Below are 25172 nucleotides of genomic sequence, written 5' to 3' on the forward strand. Positions count from 1 at the left end.
GGGGTATCCCATGAAATTTGTGACTGGTAGGGAGGGTGTAGCATGTCATTTTGGATGGAGAATCATCATCAGATACAGAAGTAACTTCAGGTGTGTGCCAGGGAAGTGTGTTGGGATCATTGTCGTTTATGTTATATATTAATGACCTTTGGATAATATTAATAATAACATCAGACTTTTTGTAGATGATGCAGTTATCTATAAAAAGGTGCTGCCTGAAAGGAGCTGCATAAATCTTGAGTCATATGTGATAGGATTTTAAAGTGAAAAGTAAAACTATGCACTTCATAAAACAAAAAACAACAACATAATATCCTGTGACTATAACATCAATGAGTTACAGTTGGAATCATCCAATTCATACAAATATTTGGGTGTAACACACTGTAGGGATTTGTAATGGAATTATCATATGGGCTCAGTCATGGGTAAAGCAGGTGGTAACCCTTGGTTTATTGGTAGAATACTGTGGAAGTGCAATCAGTGTACAAAGGATATTGCTTACAAATCAGTCATGTGACCCATTCTAGAATATTGCTCAAGCGTATGGGACCCATACCAAATAGAACTGCCAAGGGATATTGAACATACACAGAGGAGGGCAGCGCAAGTGGTCACATGTTTGTTTGATCTGTGGGAGAGTGTCACAGAGCTGCTGAAGAAACTCAACTGGAAGACTGATGAAGACAGATGTAAACTATCCCGTGACGATCTATTAACAAAGTTTCAAGAATCAGCTTCAAATGATGATTCTGGAACTACATTACAATGCCCTACCTGTTTCTCACATAGGAATCATGAGGACAGTATTAGATTAATTATGGCACACACAGAGGAATTTGAACAATTCTTCTTCCCACACTCCACCTGTGAATGTAACGGGAAGAAACCCTAATAACTGGTACAATGCATGTACCCTCTGCCATGCGCTTTGCTGTTGTCTGTAGTGTATAAATGTCGATGTAGATGTATAATTAATTACCCATGGAGGCAGAGGAGCATGCAGCAAAAACACCCACGTAAACAGGCACCGTGTTTGACAACACTCACCATCAGTTGGCCTCCGGTCGTAGCTGCTGAGGTAACCACCGTCAGAATTGACACGGTTCAGTCCCAGAAAAACAATGATACTAGAATGAGAGTTTCACTCTGCAGCGGAGTGTGCGCTGATATGAAACTTCCTGGCAGATTAAAAGTGTGTGCCCGACCGAGACTCGAACTCGGGACCTTTGCCTTTCGCGGGCAAGTGCTCTACCATCTGAGCTACTGAAGCACGACTCACGCCTGGTACTCACAGCTTTACTTCTGCCAGTATCCGTCTCCTACCTTCCCAACTTTACAGTCGGGCACACACTTTTAATCTGCCAGGAAGTTTCAACAATGATACTGTTTAGTGTTCTACCACGAGTGTGTCTAATAGTAAGACTATTGTTATTTTCAAATAGACTGGGAGGCCTTCACTATCATTTATCCAGTTCAGAAACTTGAAATAATCCTTTACGAACAGAAATGTCATCTAGTCCTGTATCTGCTCACTATCTTTTTTGGCACTAATCACTACTTACTAAACTGGCCTGCACGTCCAGTGTTGAGTGCTGTATTTGTCTAATTTGACTTTTCTATTCACTATTGAGGGGCATGAAAGGGAAGCTGTGATTGGGAAGGGAGTGAGACAGGGTTGTAGCCTATCCCTGATGTTATTCAATCTGTATACTGAGCAAGCAGTGAAGGAAACAAAAGAAAAATTCGGAGTAGGTATTAAAATCCATGGACAAGAAAGAAGTCAGAGACAGCAAAGGACTTGGAAGAGCAGTTGAATGGAATGGATAGTGTCTTGAAAGGAGGATATAATATGAACATCAACAAAAGCAAAACGAGGATAATGGAATGTAATCGAATTAAGTCGGGTGATGCTGAGGGAATTAGATTAGGAAATGAGACACTTAAAGTAGTAAAGGAATTTTGCTATTTGGGGAACAAAATAACTGATGATGGTCGAAGTAGAGAGGATATAAAATGTAGACTGGCAATGGCAAGGAAAGCGTTTCTGAAGAAGAGAAATTTGTTAACATCGAGTATAGATTTAAGTGTCGGGAAGTCATTTCTGAAAGTATTTGTATGGAGTGTAGCTATGTAGGGAAGTGAAACATGGACGATAAATAGTTTGGACAAGAAGAGAATAGAAGCTTTTGAAATGTGGTGCTACAGAAGGATGCTGAAGATTAGATGGGTAGATCACATAACTAATGAGGAAGTATTGAATAGGATTGGGGAGAAGAGAAGTTTGTGGCACAGCTTGACTAGAAGAAGGGATTGGTTGGTAGGACATGTTTTGAGGCATCAAGGGATCACAAATTTAGCATTGGAGGGCAGCGTGGAGGGTAAAATCCGTAGAGGGAGACTAAGAGATGAATACACTAAGTAGATTCAGAAGGATGTAGGTTGTTGTAGGTACTGGGAGATGAAGAGGCTTGCACAGGATAGAGTAGCATGGAGAGCTGCATCAAACCAGTCTCAGGACTGAAGACCACAACAACAACAACAACAACATTGAGTACGAACATTACTTGCAAATTGCAAACATTGTAAGTTTGACAAATTTTAAGTAAATTGTTCAGCAAGTAGAATTAGAGTGACAAAATTACAAATAAGTGAATTTTAACACTGACATGTCTCCTCTACATCATACTTAATATTCTGAAATTCTGTACAATATGAGACGAATAAAAGCCATTACATTACATGCAGAAGTGCAATCCCAATGACCCGTGGGGCCGACCCCTTCCATCAACACAAATTGGCATTACTTGGAAATAAATTCACTGAATGCAAACAACTGGGCTTCAGCTGTCTTAGATATATACGTACTATCTATCGGTGACACGTCAAAGTTTGTGCCAGACTGTGACTCTAATTCAGATTTCCCGCTTATCGCACCGTAACCGTTAGGCTATTGGTGATCACATCCCGGACTTGACCAAACTTACATTTGTCACACTGTCTGCTACTGCCGTCTGCTATACTGCAGTCTGCTGCACTCGTCACTAAATTCTCACAGCTATACTCTATACTCCCGCATGAGTGAGAATGAGAAACCTGTCTCCACCTCTGTGGCCAAGGTTGATAGAGGATGCTTGTGCACTGGTGCTAGACCGGGGGGTAAACTGGTTCAAATCCTGGTGCTGGACAAAATTTTCACCGCCAATATTTGGCCAGCACAGGGACGAGAGGTGGTGGTGTATAGTTCCTCATCACCAGACTTTGTGCCAAGACCCTGGTTTAAATACCAAACCTCTCCACTGTCTCTCACGAAGTGAGAGCATGTGACATTGTTGACGGTCATCCGTCCACCGGGTGAGGACATTAAGTTTGCCGGCCCTTCTCGTGGCCTTAGAGAGGAGCAGGCTGTGTGCTGGCACTGGTTTTCACCCTCATTGTCATCATCATCACCATTATCATACAAAACACACACACACACACACACACACACACACACACACACACACACACACACACACACACAGAACATGTTGCAAATAAATAAACAAATTGAGAATGAGATCATGAAGAATTAAGACCTATGATGTTATTGTCTGTTGCCCACCTCACCATGTGATATTTACTTGCAAGTTGGATGAACAGACACTATTTATCATAGGCAGCTGTCTGGAATTACTTCGAAATAAATTGGCTGAATACGAATGACTTGGCTGCAGCTGTGTTAAGTATAAATTTACCACCTGTTGACTTAGTGACAAATGTAGGAGGGTCAGTCCAGGAGGCATGGACAGGTAGTCTAACGGTTAAGGTGATCACTCGTGCTAAGTGGAAAATCCAGGTTCGAGTCCCGCTCTAGCACAGATTTTCAGATGTCACCGACAGATACCACATCTGCACCTAGCGCAGCTGAAGACAATTAATTAGCAGTCAGAGGATTTATTTCAAAGTAATTTTGGACACCTATCTATCATCAAGAATGTCTGTTCGTCCAACCGTGCAAGTAAATACAAGTTGGTTTGTTTCTAGCTCGATTCAGATCTTTATTTAGCTGTTTCGGTCTTTTGCACAACTTCACAGCAGCCAGCTGCAAAGATCTGATGTTATGCTGCCACACTAACTTTGCACAATACAGGTGGCCAGACACGCTTTCCGGACCTGGATTTCATTCCTGCTAGCAACAGCAGCATCGGCTACAAGAGATTCTGCTGCTAGTCTCGGACAGCACCCACCACTAGGTCCCGATTCCTTCCTCTCTTTAGCTGTGTGTGAAGTGCCTGCTGCACACTCAGCATTGGGACATGTTCTGGACAGTTATAGCTGCTCAGTAATAAGTATCCTGGTCACGGACTGACACTGACATCACGGACTTGGCCCGCCAATGTCCTGCCCACAAGGCGGACTGAGCTGTATGACCCCAGTGGTTCTCTTCCTGGCCCGAAGCAGCAGAACTGTTAAAGTGTATCCACTTAAAATTTTTGCTGGCTTATTTTTGAACTACACTGGTCAGTTATGACTGATTCCTTTTCAAACTCATTTCGTGTTCTATGTGTCTCAGATCACCATTGCCACTTGATAAGAAATCTTTTTCCTCGAAGGCACCCCACACACCTAATTTCTGATAACAGGATGGCATCTATCTCCTACAACTGTGAACAGTTTTGCACTGGTAATGTGGTCGGACACCTTTGCACCGGACCTTTTCACCCAGCCACCTACAGTCGTGGAGAATTATGTGCAACTTCGACACCTGGTCCCACAAGAAAATATCTAACACCACACCTGATGCTGTGCGTAGTTTTCTAGCAACTTAAGGGGCCGCCCCTCAGGTAGGCTGCACCCACTGCCAGTGCGTGCCATTGTCGCGGCCTCTCCATCCCGAGTGGACACCTCGGAGGGGACCGGCCACTTCTGGAACCACCCGGCCTGGATCCACTGAACGCTGTCCACCTGCCACTGGCTGTAATGTATACTGTGGCCCGTGGACTTCAGTGGCATCATTGAAATCGACTTCACCTCTGTCGTCCTGGCCAGCAGCCACGTGCTTCTCTACCCCTTCAGCCCAGTGGCAACTTCTGCATTTTCTGTGAAGTTTCATTTGCGCCAGCCTTCTGCAGCCCTCCGCATTTGTCAGAGGTGGCTCCCCCTGACCAGCATCCCTTTGACAAGACCACACCAGAATGCAGGGTGTTACAAAAAGGTACGGCCAAACTTTCAGGAAACATTCCTCACACACAAAGAAAGAAAAGATGTTATGTGGACATGTGTCCGGAAACGCTTAATTTCCATGTTAGATCTCATTTTAGTTCCTTCAGTACGTACTGTACTTCCTCGATTCTGATGATCAAATTGTAAATTTTCACAACCGACATGTGTGGACTGATGAGAATCCGCCCGCAATTGTGCAATCACGTCATCGACGCAGATTTTCTGTGAACGTCTGGGCAGGCATTGTTGGTGATGTCTCGATTGGGCCCCATATTCTTCCACCTACACTCAATGGAGCACGTTATCATGATTTCATATGGGATACTCTACCTGTGCTGCTAGAACATGTGCCTTTACAAGTACGACACAACGTGTGGTTCGTGCACAATGCAGCTCCTGCACATTTCAGTCAAAGTGTTCGTACGCTTCTCAACAACAGATTCGGTGAGCGATGGATTGGTAGAGGCGGACCAATTCCGTGGCCTCCACGCTCTCCTGACCTCAACCCTCTTGACTTTCATTTATGGAGGCATTTGAAAAATCTTGTCTACGCAACCCCAGTACCAAATGTATAGACTCTTCGTGTTCGTATTGTGGACGGCTGTGATACAATACGCCATTCTCCAGGGCTGCATCAGCACATCAGGGATTCCGTGCGACGGAGGGTGCATGCATGTATCCTCGCTAACGGAGGACATTTTGAACATTTCCTGTAACAAAGCGTTTGAAGTCACGCTGGTATATTCTGTTGTTGTGTGTTTCCATTCCATGATTAATGTGATTTGAAGAGAAGTAATAAAATGAGCTCTAACATGGAAAGTAAGTGTTTCCAGACACATGCCCACATAACATATTTTATTTCTTTGTGTGTTTGAAATATGTTTCCTGAAAGTTTGGCCGTACCTTTTTGTAACATCCTGTATAATCTGGCTAAGGACTGCTCTGAGTAAAATGTGGATTGCATGATGAGTGTGCTATCAGTTTGGTTAAGGTAATAGGCATCGATATGACAGACTGGTCTTTGCTTTGGAATACAGACTTTCAAAAGGTTGCACTACTTCCGAGGAGCATCCTGTACATATCTGTCATCGTGAACAAACTGGGACGAGCACCCGTTGGTCGAGTGTGAAGAGAGTCTTTTACAAAAGTGCCCACCTGAATTCTTCTGATAAGAAGCTACTTGCACAGCTAACTGCCAGAAGCATCCAGTCTGACAAAAGCGGTATCCATCCACCCCAGTGGCTCCAATGCATTTGCAAGGACCTTTAAAAAAGTAAATTCATGCAAAAGACAGAGCTGCAGAGTAAATGCTGTTGTTGAAATGCCTACTAGTACAGCAAAATACTGTTGCTTCGAGAAAGCCAAAAATATTAAAGAAAAAGCATTTAGTGTGTGTAGCAGTTCGCTTTCCTAACCAAAGTTTGAATAAGGTTTTTTACCCAAAGACCAAAGTGTATGCTGCTATTAAGGGTTGCAAAACAAAAATTCCAGTAAATGTATAACAATAATGGAAATTCCTGAATGGAGTAATATGTAAAACAATGACAAGACAACCACTCACCTATACCAGACTGGTGCATGGAAAACAGAAACACTTAACAGAAAACAGCATTCACACTAGTTTTTGAGCACTAGCTCCTTTTCAAGTACACATACACAAACACAACTGTGTAGACACCAAAATGCACACTCATTATTCATGCTTAGTTGTTGGAAGCAGTTGTCTGAGCTGATGAAGCTTGGGGAGGGAGTAGGGAAGGATGCAAGGAGGGGGCAGAGGGAAAGAGGCAGGTCTTTGGACAGATGACTCAGTGGCTGCACGACAAGATGGAAGAAGTACAGAGGACACAGTAAAAAGAGATGCAGGAAGAAAGAGATGGACAAAAACTAAGAGAGGGGGAGGGGGAAAGGAGAGAAAGATGAAGATGAAGATAAAAAGCGAGAAAGGGAGGGAAGGGAGAAAGGAGAGCGGTTAAAAAGGGGAGATGAGAAGTGGTGAGAGGGGGGGGGGGGGGGGAGGGGGAAGAATGCTTGTGTGTGTGGGGCAGGAGCCGAGTGGTAGGAGAAGGCAGTGGACGATCTGGAAGGAAAACAGGTTAGGGGAGGTTTAAGCCAGAAGGATTGCAAAAACATTGTCCTTCATTGCCAGTCTGCATTTTATGTCCTCTCTACTTCAGCCATCATCAGTTATTTTACTGCCAAAATAGCAAAATTCATCTACTACTTTTAGTGCCATGTTTCCTCATCTAAATCCCTCAGCATCACCCTTGTTTTGCTTTTGTTGATGTACATCTTACATGCTCCTTTCACCTGCTCTTCCAAATCTTTTGTTGTCCCTGACAGAATTACAGTGTCATTGCAAAACCTCTATTTTTTATTTCTTCTCTTTGAATTTTAATTCCTTTTCCAAATTTTCATTTTTTCCTTTTACTGCCTTCTCAGTGCACAGATTGAATAATACCAGGGATAGGCTACAGCCCTATCTCATTCCCCTATCAACCACTGCTTCCCTTCCATGTCCTTTGACTCTTATAACTGCTGTCTGGGTTCTGTTAACATTAATGAACAAATCCTAACAAAGAGATAGAGGGGCTGGCCAGTACTTACCTCAGCTCAGTACAGCCGATAGATACACAAAACACAACAGAAAATTTACATTTCTAGCTTTCAGAACTTTGTTCCTTCGTCAGGGAGGAGAGAGGGGAAAAAAGGGAAGAAGGGAAAGTGGATTAAGTTACTCACAACCCAGGTTATGAAGCAACAGGGAAAGGTAAACAGGGAGGGTAGCAATAATGGAGGCATGGTTGTCAGAGGGAAGCCAAAGATATTCTACTGTGGAGTACTGTGCCAGCTTCAAACCAAAGAGGATGCATACAGAAGTAAAGAGGTACATAGTATAAAGATAAACACGACTATGTAGGATGAAAAGATGTGTGAATGGCTAAAGAGGAGAGGGAAAAAGGAGAAGACTGAAGAGTAAATGAGAATGAGGTCGGTTAACGTAGGTTCAGTCCAGGGGGATGGTGGGTGAAAGGATGTGTTGGAGTGCAAGTTCCCATCTCCGCAGTTCCGAGGGACTGGTGTTGGGTGGGAGAAGCCAAATGGCACGTACGTTGTAGCAGGTTCCTAGGTCCCTAGAATTATGCTGGACGGCATGCTCCGCTACTGGGTATTGAACATCTCCTAGGCGGACAGTTCGTCTGTGTCCATTCATGCGCTCAGCCAGTTTAGTTGTCGTCATACCAATGTAAAAGGCTGTGCAGTGCAGGCATGTCAGCTGATAAATGACATGTGTTGTTTCACATGTGGCCCTGCCTTGAATTGTGTATGTTTTACCAGTAGCGGGGGTGGAGTAGGTGGTTGTGTGGGGATGCATGGGGCAGGTTTTGCAGCGGGGTTAGTTACAAGGGTGGGAACCGCTGGGTAGAGAAGGTGGTCTGGGAATATTGTAGGGTTTGACAAGGATGTTACGGAGGCTAGGGGGGAGACGAAAGGCAACTCTGGGTGGTGTGGGGAGAATATTGTCAAGGGATGATCTCATTTCATGGCTTGACTTGAGAAAGTCATATCCCTGGCGGAGTAATTTGTTGATTTATTCGAGGCCAGGATAATATTGGGTGACAAGGGGGATGCTTCTGTGTGGTCTGGGGATAGGAACATTGTTGTTGGATGGGGAGGAATGTTTTGTAGTCTATGATGTCTCTGTCGACAAAGCTTTCCAGTCCAGACACGTTTGACACACCTGTACCACCACGTACAATTGCTACTGTTAACCAGCCATTACCATGTGAAAATGTGTCATTCAAATCAATGCTGAAATTCAATCTGCAACCACAAAACACAGAGGGTCCATCTAGCAATGCGTGTGCGGCAACAGATTTGATTGTATTTTTCTTCTTGTCGGCGGCGGCTGTTGACATTTCGACGTCTTCTATAGTTTTATATACTGTCTGTCTCAAGCGACGCCTCCACCGCCTTCTATACGGCGTCTTGGCAGCGTTCAATGCCGTTGCGTGTGCGATAGCAGCAGCGCGAATGGCGCGAACGCGCCTATCGCTCGCTTATATAACACCGTCTGGCGACTGCCAAGATCCCGTATAGAAGGCGGTGGAGGCGTCGCTCGAGACAGACAGTATATAAAACTATAGAAGACGTCGAAATGTCAACAGCCGCCGCCGACAAGAAGAAAAATACAATCAAATCTGTTGCTGCACACGCATTGCTAGATGGACCCTCTGTGTTTTGTGGTTGCAGATTGAATTTCAGCATTGATTTGAATGACACATTTTCACATGGTAATGGCTGGTTAACAGTAGCAATTGTATGTGGTGGTACAGGTGTGTCAAACGTGTGTGGACTGGAAAGCTTTGTCGACAGAGACATAATAGCCTACAAAACATATCATGTAACGGAAAATGCTAATAAAGATTTCGGCAAATCAGCATATATGTCTCCATCACCCTTTGTCCTGTTGCCCCCCCCCCCCCCTGCAGCGCATAGAGTTGCGTGCCGCTAGCGTGCGCAAGATGGCAGCGGCGCTTGGCAGCGAGCACGGCCCTTAAAATTACTAGGGCCGTGCCGCGGAGTTTACATGGAGCTTATAACATGGAGATAACACGGGCGGCGATCGCCTTGCCGCTTTGTCGACAGAGACATCATAGCCTACAAAACATATCATGTAACGGAAAATGCTAATAAAGATTTCGGCAAATCAGCACATATGTCTCCATCACCCTTTGTCCTGTATACTCGTAAGAGATGTAAAATTAATGTAAATGAAAGTGTATTTATTTGGTGTAAAGGAATGACCCTTCTCCATAAAGAGAACCATCCTGGCCATCCAATTGTGGCAGGCTTCAAAGCCCCAACAGAACGTATCTCAGCTCTGGTAGACCAACACCTCCAACCTACCACCTGCAGACTCCCATCGTACATCAAAGACACAAATCAGTTCCTAGAACACCTCAAATCCGTTCCCACTCCCCTCCCACCTGAAACCTTTCTTGTCACCATAGATGCTACATCCCTTTACACAAACATCCCACATACCCATGGTCTCTCTGCCCTTGAACACTACCACTCCCAACGCCCACCCGAAGATCTTCCGAAAACCTCATTCCTTATCACACTTACCAACTTCATCCTCACCCATAATTACTTTACTTTTGAAGGCCAGACCTACAAACAAACCAGGGGAACGGCCATGGGAACCAGGATGGCTCCGTCCTATGCAAACCTCTTCATGGGTCGCATGGAGGAGGCTTTCCTGAAGACCCAACAGTTGCTTTCCCTGGCCTGGTATAGGTTTATAGATGACATCTTTGTGGTCTGGACTCATGGTGAAGAAACAATTCTTAATTTCCTCCATAACCTCAACTCTTTTTCGAATCTGAATTTCACTTGGTCCTTCTCCAAAACCCAAGCCACCCTCCTGGATGTTGACCTTCATCTTGTTGAAGCCCACATCCACACCTCTGTCCACATCAAACCCACAAATAAACAACAGTACCTTCACTTTGATAGCTGCCATCCATTCCACATCAAACACTCCCTTCCCTACAGCCTAGGTATTCGTGGCAAACGTATCTGCTCCAGTGACAAATCCCTCAACAATTACACTAATAACCTGACCAGTGCTTTCCTCTCCCGCAACTATCCTGCAGACCTTGTCCACAAACAGATCTCCCGAGGAATACATTCCTCCTCGTCCAACAACAATGTTCCTACCTCCAGACCACCTTGTCACCCAATATTATCCTGGCCTCGAATACATCAACAAATTACTCCGCCAGGGATATGACTTTCTCAAGTCAAGCCATGAAATGAGATCATCCCTTGACAATATTCTCCCCACACCACCCAGAGTTGCCTTTCGTCTCCCCCCTAGCCTCCGTAACATCCTTGTCAAATCCTACAATATTCCCAGACCACCTTCTCTACCCAGCGGTTCCCACCCTTGTAACTAACCCCGCTGCAAAACCTGCCCCATGCATCCCCACACAACCACCTACTCCACCCCCGCTACTGGTAAAACATACACAATTCAAGGCAGGGCCACATGTGAAACAACACATGTCATTTATCAGCTGACATGCCTGCACTGCACAGCCTTTTACATTGGTATGACGACAACTAAACTGGCTGAGCGCATGAATGGACACAGACGAACTGTCCGCCTAGGAGATGTTCAATACCCAGTAGCGGAGCATGCCGTCCAGCATAATTCTAGGGACCTAGGAACCTGCTACAACGTACGTGCCATTTGGCTTCTCCCACCCAACACCAGTCCCTCGGAACTGCGGAGATGGGAACTTGCACTCCAACACATTCTTTCACCCACCATCCCCCTGGACTGAACCTACGTTAACCGACCGCACTCCCATTTACTCTGCAGTCTTCTCCTTTTTCCCTCTCCTCTTTAGCCATTCACACATCTTTTCATCCTATGTAGTTCTGTTTATCTTTATACTACATACCTCTTTACTTCTGTATGCATCCTCTTTGGTTTGAAGCTGGCACAGTACTCCACAGTAGAATATCTTTGGCTTCCCTCTGACAACCGTGCCTCCGTCCTTGCTACCCTCCCTGTTTACCTTTCCTTGTTGCTTCATAACCTGGATTGTGAGTAACTGAATCCACTTTCCCTTCTTCCCTTTTTTCCCTTCTCTCTTCCCCAATGAAGGAACAAAGTTCCGAAAGCTAGGAATGTAAATTTTCTGTTGTGTTTTGTGTATCTATCAGCTGTACTGAGCTGAGGTAAGTTCTGGCCAGCCCCTCTATCTCTTTGTTAGTATTTGTTTCACATCTTTATATGAGATTTTCCATTAATCATTTAATGAACAAACTGTCATTTTTAGTCTTATGCATGCATTAATTTTCCCTCTACCAGTTTCTAACTACAAGTTAATCAATGCAATAGAAGAAATTGCCCAGTAGAAATGATTTTAAATTGTATTTAAATCTCACTTCACTACATTTTATGTTACCGGGCAAATGATCAAAACATTTTTTGCTGCATATTGAACTTCTTCGAGAACTTTCATAACGAGTGATAAAGGTCATTTTTCCCTCTCATGTTGTAGGTTCTTCTCAAATTGTGATAGATTATTTATGACAAGCATCATTAGTTAAAATGCCTAGCTCCTTGAAGTGGACTGGGGTTGAGCACCACATGTTCTTACTGCTCACTTTGTGCAATCAGTACTTTCTTTCTAAGTCATGTGTTACCCCAGAAAATTATTCAGTAAGATATTATGGGGGGGTAATGTCAAGAGGTTGCTACATTTGTTTCCAAGACTAGCAATTGTATGAAGTGCAGAAGTAACAGGACTTAATTGTTTGACAAGCTTAGTAACATGATTCTTCCAATTTAAGTTTTCATCAACATGTTCACACAAAAATTTGGACCATTCTATCCTGTTTCCTGACTTCTCCTGACTTCTTTCACATTCTACATCAGTTGTCAGTATGACTCAATTCGTTACTTCAAAATTTTGTGACAGTCTGTAGCTTGCATCATCTGAGATTAATTCCGTCACCATGAGGATGAACTGTTGCATGTCCTCTGGCCAATTGAGTCACCAGATCTCAATATTATTGTGTCTGTTTGATCTGCTTTGGAAAGGAGGGTGTGTGGTGGGTATCCAACCCTATCATTGTTATCTGAACTTGCCAGTATTTGGCAGGAAGAACAGTATATGATTGCCTCGAACACAACACAGCACCTGTGTTTATCCATTCTGAGATGACTGGAAGCTGTTTCAAATGCCAGCAGTTTTCCTACACTGTATTAGGCTTGGTGATGTGTTGTGTTCTGCACGTTTCCATATTTTTGTCCCTCCCTTGTATACGGAATAGAGTGCAAACAAATATTAACAGGTAGCTCTGAGATGGAATAAAAGTCTTTCCTAGTCACGTCACTGGTCACTGTTAGGAACAGCAAAAAAGTAATGTTTCACGGCGGGCTTCACCCAGAAATTTACTATCTCCTCCTGGGTTCAGGTGATAGACATTTATACTGACTGTCTCTCCATAATTTTCATCAAATAATTTATCTTTCTCTAATACTTACATGTAGGTTCAGTTGTTGGTAAAGCAGGTGGAAGACTGGAGTTTATTAGTAGAATATTTGGGAAGAGCAATGAATCTACAAAGAGATTGCTTACAAATAACTTGTGTGATCAGTTATAGAATGCTGCTCAAATGTGTGGGACCCGTACCAGGTAGAACCGACAGGGGATACTGAATGTATATAGAGAAAGGCAGCACGAATGGTCAAAGGTTTGTTTAATCTGTGGCAGAATCTCACAGAGATACTGAAGGAACTGAACTGAAAGACTCTTGAAGACAGACATAAACTATCACGAGAAAGTCCGTTAACAAAGTTTCAAGAACCGTCCACGATTACTCTAGGAGTATACTGAAATGTATTGCTCACACAGGGATTGTGAAGATAAAATTACAATAATTACCACACGCAGAGAGGCATTCGGACAATCATCCTTTCCGTGCTCCCTACGTGAATGGAACAGGAAGAAACACTAATAACTGGTACAATGGGACGTGCCCTCTGCCAAGTACCTCACAGTGGTTTGCAGAGTGTAGATGTAGAAGCTTCAGATATTTAGCAGACTTTGCATGTCACTGAAGTCTCTGCCAATTATCTTCTCCCTTACCAAGAACAATAATCAATATACTAAATTGCAAGGTATTTATAGCTTAAACATTCATCCAAATATTCATTCAGGGTGAAATATTTTTCAGATAAGGTTTGATATCACCATACATTTTAGCATATATCCTGGGAGTCAGAATTTGAAAATCGTAATTTACTCTGAATTCCTTTCAACCAGAATCAGTTTTTAAAAGCTGATTGAAATTTATCAAGTCTTGTAATTATACTGAAATATGAACTGTATTATGGAGTGTCACTTCATAGGTAACCCACAATAAATCTGATAATATTTGTGTGACCATCCTTTAGGGAATACGCTATGAAACTAAACTACTGGGGGAAAAAAAATCAGTAAACATTTTTAACAGTTTTCATTCACTCGAGATGTATTGTTGCAACAGTGCACATGGAGAACATAAAGTCATTACACTTACAGATCAATAGCTCAAGCAGTTCAGAGGTACCAGGTGTCGACCCGTGCCAAAATATCCATGTCAGTGTGCGGTGTAGTCTCCACAGGTGACAATGCACGCACTGACTCTGGTATCCAGTCAATTGAACAGACGGCGAATACTGTCCCGGGATATGTTACGGCATGCCTTCTCGATCTGTTCACATGGTTCTGTAAGAGTTGTAGGTTGGCAAGTTACACAACTCCATGTGCCACATATGCTCGATTGGAGCCGAGTCCAGAGATCGTGCCGGACTTGGAAGTTGCTGTACATCTTGCAGAGAATAATGAGTTTCACGGGCACTGTGTGGGCAAGCATTATCCTGTCGGAATGACACACCACCTTCCCATCGAAAGAACGGCAGGAGAACCGGCCTGACAACGTTCGGCATGTACCGAGTGCCGGTAGGAATTCCCTCCAGAAACACCAAAGTGAATGAGAGTTGTAGCTCGTTGCACCCCAGACCATAAGGTAAGTGTGTCTCAGAGAAATACACTCCTCAAGACAACGCACACCAGATCTGTGTCGTACGTGCAAACGGCCACCACTCGTGTGCAGGCAGAATCTGCTGTCACCGCCGAAGACTGCGGTACAATCTGCCACTGCTTTCCTTACAATACGACAGTCCCAGTGGCCGAACGGACGTCCAGAACCTCATCTGTAGGTGTGAAAATGTTTACGTGACCACTGATACTGGCACTGTTGCACAGCTGACACAGGACGTTCTAACAACCCTACCACAACAAAGGTCAAAGTTTAATAATGGTTGTGGTGTTGCTCAAGCTACTAAATACTGCATTTTCAGGCAACAACATAGTTATTATGTGGCAGGTGTCATTAGAGCACAGTTAATAAAGTCATTTCATGTAATAATGAATAAACTAGGCACTCATCTTTTCGTGTTTCCCACGCTGATCTCGTTGTAAAATCGTGGCTCAATCGTCGAAAATCTAGGTGGTGACGATTCCAAGCTCGGATGCAAAGAGGCCTAGGTTTTATTATGCTATATACAAAAGTTTTGTAGATGCGCTTCACAAACCAACATTTCAAAGTTAGCACAATGGTGATGTAAAAAAGTAATCAGCACTCCGAATTTAAGTTACACTTCTTTTTTATTACTTTTGCTGTAATATCACGTAACACACAAAACATCACTTCACAATACAAAACATACTTGAAAACATCTTCCTCACTGTTAAAGTTCACATTTTATAAGCTGACTACAATATACATCTTTTCAACATGACGTCCAAGACTTGACTTTCTCAAGGTCCGACTCTCTAACAAACTAATAATCACTTACGCGCCCAAAAATCAGACTTACAAGTACGTCAAAAATCATAGTGACAAAAGAAAGAATACACCTAAGAATAATATCATTGCAATACAAACATAGCGATGTATCAAAAATGAAATCAAATCTGAATGTTGTCTCAGAAATATGTCAACTACTTTACAGAAACACAGTAGAATATTACTGGTATCGAGAGGTTCAGGTGAGCTGCCATAATGGTTACGTAATTCAAGTACCATTACAACGTCCAACTCGTGTGAAAATTCTCTGAAAGTAGCATCCCACTGGGCCACAATTTGATCCCTTTCGAACTCAATCGGTTGGTAGTAAGAAGCACAAGTGTGTGTTGGTGCAGCGAGCAGGCACCCGTGTGTCCGTGTTAGCACCACATCGAGCATGCTGGATGTGAGCATTCCCTATTAAGGGGCAGACACAGATGACACTCTGACAGGTATGCCACAATGCTATCTGTTGGTGGACAGTGTCGAAACAGTCTTCTATCCCCCAAGTGACATACGATGTCATCAGATAAAAATCGATGTCATTCTGGGACTCATACTTTTTTTCTACTAGCACTGTATTTCCAAAATTCAAATATCTAGCCTTTCATTAGCCACTCTCGTCTCTGGCACGAAACCTTCAATCCATGGGGTAGTCTTCCGCAGGCTCTTCCCCTTCGGAGACTGTTTACGTACCTTACTAGTACACTGTACGTTGTGGATGGCAGGCTAAATGCCAGCAGGTGCAACCGCCACTCTCGGGCAGTGCGTGCATCAGCAATGACGGTATTGCAGTTGAGGGATGTAGCTCACATCTGCAGCTAGTGTGTCCGTCAGTTGGCCTGCTTTGTATTTAAGTCACAGATCAACCTCCAGCACGCAGCTCTTTGCTCAGCTCTGGGGCAACTGCCAGCCACGTCCCACAGCCCATCCGTCAGAGCTCCGAACCGAGTCTACACCACATCACACCGCGACACTGCCCCGACAACTACCCGGGACGAAACTTCTCGTCGAGTGGCCAGTAATCTCTGTCGGAGCCTACCACTTCCTCCGAGTCTAGTGTTCCCGGGATCCTGTGCCACTGTTCTATTATTGCTACTGTCAACACTGACTGTGTATTTACACTCGTGTAATTGTCAGCCCAATGTCGCTACAGACTCTCGTCCCGTACATTTGTCGATCGTTTCAGTTGTTATTCTGCCCGATGTCGAACTCGGCTTCATTGTGACACAGTGATAAAAGTGTACTTAAATTCGACCGAAGGTCCTATCCCAGCAATCACATGTGCACAGTTTACAATAAAGGATACAAAAAAACCTGGATATAAATCACCAACTGGATCGTATGGAACGAAATTATGTAATTTTAATTCCTCAGCTTCTGGCATAACTCCCTTATCAACAATAGCTATTTTACTTCACTTATTTGTTTATTTGCCCAGCTCTCAGTTTGGGACATTTATCTAAAGTAGCCGCCTATGTTTACTCTTTACTTTTTGTTATTGAATCTTACAAAAATAAGTCTGTAAACACTGTTTTATTCTGTTAGATCATAACTTACAATTTTTTCCACTGTTTCAACTTGTTCAGTTACCTCAGATTTTACTTGACTTACACTTCTTGATAAATTCTCTTTTGCAATACTTTGCATTTTGTGAGTTGTCTCACAAGGGCCTTGTAACTTAAGAGATGTCTCCCCAAAATGAACAAATAGTTTCAGTTTGTTCTCTTTTCAGTTTAGCCACATAGGTTTTAGTTTTAAATATGAATTGCAATTTTTTGATGCACTACTACCAAACTGCCATGAATTCATCCTTAACCTTAAGAAACTCTTCATGACACTTAGTTACTGCCTTTTGCCTAGTTTTTCAAGATCACTTCCCACTTGACTAGTTACAGGTTTTAAAATTCTCATTAGTTGTCATTTCTCTGTTATCTGTATTACTTAAACCCAGAGCCAGATGCAAGTTGCCTATCTAATGGGTCCCAGGGCTGACAAAAAAATGGTTCAAATGGCTCTGAGCACTATGGGACTCAACTGCTGAGGTCATTAGTCCCCTAGAACTTAGAACTAGTTAAACCTAACTAACCTAAGGACATCACAAACATCCATGCCCGAGGCAGGATTCGAACCTGCGACCGTAGCGGTCTTGCGGTTCCAGACTGCAGCGCCTTTAACCGCACGGCCACTTCGGCCGGCCCCAGGGCTGACAAAAATTATGTTTTCAATATTTCACATAATTACTGACCAAATTTAGAAATTTTAGATACTTCATAATCTAATCATAAAGAGGTCAAAGTTTAACGCACTAAACCAAGTATACAGTTTCTCTCAAGGCAGCATAAGTGACAGTGAGCAAATACCCAGACTTATTCGTCCAGTGTTTGAGACTTCCAGTGTTTAGCAACTTCTAGCATACTTCACAAAATGATGAAAACAAAGTTTCCCTTACTACATTTTCACTGTTCGTGGAGTAAAACTTCAGCACCTGGCACAGTGTTATAATTTATTACTTCTTTTCTACTGAATCTATTCACAAAACAGTATTCAGACAGTACCCACATATTCCACTGAATGTACCTGCAAAATTGTATCACTGCACAATGTGTATTTCAGGAGATATAACTTTGTAAACATTTAGATGCGTAAAAAGTAACTTTTGCTTAGAATGGTGGGTAGTAAAACTTCAACATCACACATGATGTTTTAGCTTACTACTTCTTCACTATATCCTAGAAACAATAATGTTTATAAGGAAAATCGTAGATGAAAATAACAAGATTTCTCCAAAAAACTAAAATATCCATTCATACAACACAAGAAATAATCAAGATTTACATATGCAGTTTTCAAATACAACACTAAAACGAAAAGGACCCTTGCAAGCAGGAAAAAAACTGTATAACAAACTACCTTAAGAAATTAAAGCAATAACTGGCATGCATACATTCAAAACTGCAGTGGTGACTACTTGCTACAGAATTGTTACTATAGTGTTGATGAATTTTTATCTACAATGTAAATATGTGAAAAATTTAAATAGTTTATACAATTAAGGCCAAAATAAGAAATGTGTACATGTAGATTTATCTGTGTATTATATGTGGTCTATTACATATATGTGTGTGTCTGTATAATCAAGGCCAAAAGTATGAAATGTGTGCGTGCAAAATTTATTTGTGAAATGTTATTCCCATATGTTAGAGTTATATTGCTATATACTGAAAACTATACAACAGCTTTTTCTGTTAAGCTTTATTGCAAATTATTTGACTTGTCCTATATCATTATGTACCCCTGTACAGTGTATGATTCACAGGACCAATAAATATACAATACAATACAGAGACTTAGATGGATGGAGAAACTAGCTCCTGCTCAAAACAGAGTGCAAACTACCCTGGCTACACACATCCAGTGTTTCATAGTGAGAGCACTTAGCGACTTACGAAACTTTAAACATCATTTCCAACCTCTCCTAAATTTTGTCTTGCTTAAACGCTGAAGTCAAATATTTAACACATTAACTCACTTGTAAAGTAATCAGACATTAGAAGCTCTGTTATAGAACGGAGTCTGATTCCTTTAAGAATCAATCTCCATGTTACCTTCTGTTTATAATTTAAATAAATATTCCACAACTTAAATTATTATACTCTAGTATTCCAGTATGGTACAGTCATTGGATAGAGCAGCTGCCAGCACGAATGTGAATGTTGCAGTTAAGCATCTGCTACACTAAGGTGCCAAGGTCGTGACCATCAGCTGTAAGACCACCGAGGGAGTGGGTGCGACTGAGAGCGTCATCTGCCAGCTGTAACACTGTTGTCTATGACGAGCTGACGGTGACTTGCCCTGACTAGTGGGAGAGGCAATACAGTGCCCCTTTCAGGTTGGTTAAAAGCCTACCAATAGCCAGCTCCAAACACGTAACACTTACGTTACCCGTGCCCACTTCGATATACATGTAGTTTACCTCTGGAAGCTTATCTGGACAGTCAATGTTGTGTAACTTAATGTAATATTTCCTCCTATCTATGTAATTATGTAGTTAATATAATAGAGGGAAACATTCCACGTGGGAAAAATATATCTAAAAACAAAGATGATGTAACTTACCAAATGAAAGTGTTGGTATGTTGATGGACACACAAATAAACACACAGACACACACACAAAATTCAAGCTTTCGCAACCCACGGTTGCTTCATCAGGAAAGAGGGAAGGAGAGGGAAAGACGAAAGGATGTGGGTTTTAAGGGAGAGGGTAAGGAGTCATTCCAATCCTGGGAGCGGAAAGACTTACCTTAGGGTGAAAAAAGGACAGGTATACACTCGCACACACACACATATCCATCCGCACATACACAGACACAAGCAGACATTTCAATTATGTAATTATGTAATTCTCAATTCGTTCGAGCAATCAATCATTCATAATAGGAAACACAATCATAACTCAGTCACTCAAAATGATTCAGAAATTTTACTTGTTAGAATGAAATCAGGTGATGATTCTTCTTCTCTGCAGGCTCGTGCTTTGTGGCAGTCTGCTAATCTGTATAAATAAAATTCCTCGTAATATTGGGAGCGTTGTATAATCAGTCGGGAAACCTCAGATCAAACGGATATTTGGCTTTGATGAAGTTTAACCTTCCGAAGAAGTAATGGAGCTCTTGGGTTATTAAATGCAGGTTCGTATCCAGTCTTTCGGAAGTTCCCTTCTGATTAACAACTACGCAATATATCAACGAATATCATTAATTCTCAAATGTCAAATACACACCTTTTGTGTGAAGGAGCAGGCTAATCGGCACGAAGACAATCTCGGAAGCTTTTTTTAGCTATTGTATGAAACTAGTTTGTGCATGGATTCTGCGAGTCTGAAGATAGAAAATTAGTAAACGCGATTCAAGGGTAGAATTGTATCAGAATAATTCATCGAATATAAAGAGATATTACATTAACTCCTCCCAAACAGGCCACGAAGGCCCAACGGTACCGACCGGCTGCCGTGTCATTCTCAGCCAACAGGCGTCACCGGATGCGTGTGGTCGGCACACCGCTCTCCCAGCCGTATCTCAGTTTCTGAGACCAGAGCCCGCTACTTCTCAGTCAAGTCGCTCCTCAGTTTGCCTCACAAGGACCGAGTGCAGCCCGCTTGCCGACAGCGCGCGGCAGACTCGAGGATCACCCATCCGAGTGCCAGCCCAGCCCGACAGCGCTTAACTTCGGTGACGTGACGGGAACCGGCGTTACCACTGCGGCAAGGCTGTCGGCCGACCGATGTTGTGTAGTTCATCAGAATTGTTAAATGCAGATGCAGTGAGCAGCAATCCCACACGTCTTGTGCAGCTTGTACTCTCCGTGCTGAGTCTGAGTTTTGAATCTTCTCTGACTCAGAAGAATACATTTTTATTTGTCTAATAAAAGTTTTGAATGCGGTTTGCTACCTGAGGTCTAAGTTTAAGTTTTTATGTAGAGTCCGTGCAAAATACTGTGGCCGACAGATGCGCAGTAGGCAGGGCAAGGGTGGAGAGTTACAGGCAGGTGCTGGAGGGGAAATGCCGAGCGCTGGAGGAGAAGCGCCGTTCTAAACTGGACCTCAAATTTTTCATAAATATTAAGTGGAGCCCCTCCATGTCCACACTTGCATGGTCCCCATTCAAAAAGATCTGTCACCTCTGTTTTGGTCACTATCTAAAAAGAATTTCACTGAAAATGTAATGATTTATTTTTCCTTGCTTGTTAAACATTTGCAAAGTTATGAGAAACATCATGAGTGGCAAATTTTGAGTAAAACCTTTGCATTTCCCATTTTAAAGTTTGCTTCTTTTGCCAAAACACAGTAAAGTTTACAAAATATCAACTCACTAACGTTTTATGCAGACACTTTTGAGAGATAATTCTGAAACAGTGGTTTATTAAGTTTATTAACTGACGAAAAGTAAGTTCAATAGCTAATAAAGAAGCAAATACTTGGTACAAAATAAACTTGTAATATCTTCAATTATGGTGTACCCAAACCCAGAGCATTTCTCATTTCTCCAGCTATTGATGGCCTTAAAAATCACATTCTTTCATTGAAAAAAATCTGTAGTTAGTGGAATAACATGGTAGATAATAAAATTTGCATAATAAACACACGGTGAAAATACTTTTCTCTTTTCAGACTATCATTTGCCAAAATCTCATTTTGATACCTCAAATCATTTATGAAACACAAGGAATGGTTTTATCGCAGGCTCAGAGTGATTACAAATGAGTGTGATACATCAGATCATTTTTTTGAGATTGGTGACATATAGAGACCTCCACCCAAGTCTAAGGAAAAATTCTGTTATGTTAGCTAAATTTCATATGCAGCAACAGGTTATGTAATATGCACCAAATACAAAGTCATAGTGACCCCTATTTTTCGTAGCAAACTTTTTCGAATTTTTCACGGTATCTTATTTCTGTGTAAATATCACAATAACTATGACTGTTAATGAAATGATGGTCACATCATCGTAAACCTGACATTTACAGCTATAAGTAACACAAAAGTTAATTTTTTTACCAAATAGTTTCCATAAATCACTTTGAGAAAGATTGCAGGACAAATGCCTCAATTCTGTTATTCACAACCACCTGAAAGATGGAAAACATTGTCACCCCCACCCCCCTCCCCCCCTTCTGAAAAAATGAATGAACTCGCCCATTGCTTTGGACAAAGACTGGTCACTGCGCATCACCCACTGCATCCTGCACGGATATGCAGTTTGACTCGGGTGAGCAGCTGCTACTGAGGGTCCAAAATTAAAATCCCCTGGAAATATTAATTTACAAACTAAAAAGCAAGACAGGGGTTACAGAATATGCATCTGGCTATTCAAATAATAGTTCTGCTACTCTGGGTGTGACTCAACTCCAAAGAACACTCCATCATAAAACAGAGACTAGACAGTTATCACAACTTCATACACTGGAATTAAAAAATACAAAGAAAACAAACTTTATACAGTATGGAAGCAAGTGTCAAGGGGAAAATATGTGCCTTATGCTGGATAGCAAACAAATAGAAAAAGTATGCACCACAAAGTTTCTGGGAATGTGAATTGACCAAGATTTAAACTGGAATGAACACAGTGTATACCTTACTCAGAAACTTAGCTCAGCATGTTTTGCCTTAAGAATAATATCCAAGGTATGCAGCAAGGAATGTATTAGAGTGGTGTACTTTAGTTATTTCCAATCAGTTGCAAGCTATGGCATAAGTTTTTGGGAAAAACCAGGTCAAGACTAAATGACATTTTCATTATACAAAAAAGAGGTATTCGTATCATGACATACAGCCCACCACAAACTCACTGTAGACCGCTATTCAGACAACTAAAGATACTGACAATACCATCGATATATATTTTTAAATGCCTGGAAATGATCAGTAAAAATAACTGCAATCTCCAAACCAACTCAAGCTACCATGATCACAATACAAGGCATTGTAAAGACTTCCACATTCCCTATGTAGCAAAAACTAGAAGTCAGAAACATGTTAGCCATTTAGGAATAAAGCTTTTTAATGCACTTCCCTCTCAAATTAAAGAATTGAAAGGCAAAAATAATTTCAAGCGTAAAGTAAAAAAATACTTGATGGAAAAACGCTACTACAGTGTAAATGAATACCTGTCTCAGACTGTGGATTGAAACCTGTACTTATCTTTTAAAAAATTTAAACTAATTTAATTATGTTTCCAACTTCGTAATTATGGTACTTATGAAAAATCTGTTAAATATCCATAATACGTTTTGTGTATAAGGCATAGTTCATGATCTGTAATTGTTTATCATGAGCATGTACTTTTGTTTTTGTGTAATAAGTTCTTGTACACTACTTATGTACTATGTGTATGTAATTTGTTTTGATGTTTGTATATGTTTGTCCATTTATTATGTGTATGCGTTGTTATGTGTTACGTGTAATCAAATGACAAATCCTACATCACATGTGTGATCTATTGGATGCTAAATAAATAAATAAATAAAATAAAAACTGTGTATCATGTAAATAGATAGAAAGTAAGACAAACACGTTTTCCATGTAATCACTTAGTAAAAAAATGAATGTCTGCTAAAACAAAATCAACTGTATTCTAGATTAAAGTTACAGGCAGTGCACCCCCTACTAATAAACTTTGAGAAAGATTGCAGGCCAAGTCTGTCATCCACAGCCACCTGAAAGATGGAAAACATTTCTGTCATCCACAACCACCTGAAAGACGGAAAACATTGTCGGCCCCCCTTATTATTTCAAGTTGCTTAAGGTATTTTCAAAAGCCTGGTGCAATGATGACCCAATTAGCCTAGAATGACTAGAATATAACAACAGATCACTGCCCGTGTCCAATGCCAGCATGCAAATGGCCACTCACAGGTGGCAGGTGGCACCACTAGTAGTGGAGGGTAAAAACAGGTAATGGTGCAGTCATTGTCATAATGCAGAAATGGAGTTGTCTATCTGATGCCCAGAAGGATACGATCACTGGTTTTCGGGCTGAGGTGGAAGTATTTCTGAAATGGCTGTCTCTGTAAACTCGAAAAAATCAATTATTGATAATATAATGTAAATGGATAGATAGAAAACCTACTCACCGAGCGGTGGCAGGGGAAGACGCACACAAAAGGGTTTTACCTTTTAAAGTTGTCTTCTGGTAGAAGACTTGAAGGGGAAGGAAGAGGGATGAAGGAAAAGGACTTGAGAGGTTTAGGAAAATGGGTAAGGTTCAGAAAAGTCACCCAGAACCGAGTCTTTCCTTCTCATCCCATCCGGTAAGTCTCCCCTGACCCGGGGTTCTGGGTAACTTTTCTGTACTGTACCCCTTCTCCCAAACCTCTCCGGTCTTTTTCCTTCATGCCTTTTCCTTCCCATTCAACTCTTCTTCCAGAAGAAGGAGCCACTGCCTGCAAAAGCTTGTAAAAGTTAAACCCTTTTGTGTGAGTCGTCCCCTGCTGCCGCCAGGTGAGTAGATTTTTTATCTACCCATTTTCATTACGTCTGTAAACTGTTTGTGACTGCTACTTTTAATGTGTGCCGTGCGTGGAAGTACTGCACTATCCAAAACCGGAGCCGAGGCAATTGTGTTGCACCACAGGCTGTAGATGACAGGGCTGAATGACAACCACAGAGATTTGTACAGGCAAACAGATGTGCAAATGTCAAACGACTGACCACCGAGATGAACGGAGGGTGTCTCCTCGACGACTGTCTGGTAAATGTTCGCGCACCCACATTGCCAGTTGTTCGGTGGCAACGAAGGCCGGAATTCGCACACCGACACCACGAGTGAACATCAACTGGGTGTCACAAGTGGCCTTTTCAAATGAATCACATTTTATATACTATTAGATGGATGGCTGCTGGTGTGTACATTGTGAAATATCTGAAAGGAAACGTCTTGCACGTGTTATGGTCTGGAGAATGATAGGATTACCCTTAAGCCACCTTTTCAATCATTAACAGGTACTAGCACTGGGACAATTGTTGTCTCTGACCTATATAAATGA

The sequence above is a fragment of the Schistocerca piceifrons genome, chromosome 10 (genome assembly GCF_021461385.2).
Source record: "Schistocerca piceifrons isolate TAMUIC-IGC-003096 chromosome 10, iqSchPice1.1, whole genome shotgun sequence".
NCBI lineage: Eukaryota > Metazoa > Arthropoda > Insecta > Orthoptera > Acrididae > Schistocerca > Schistocerca piceifrons.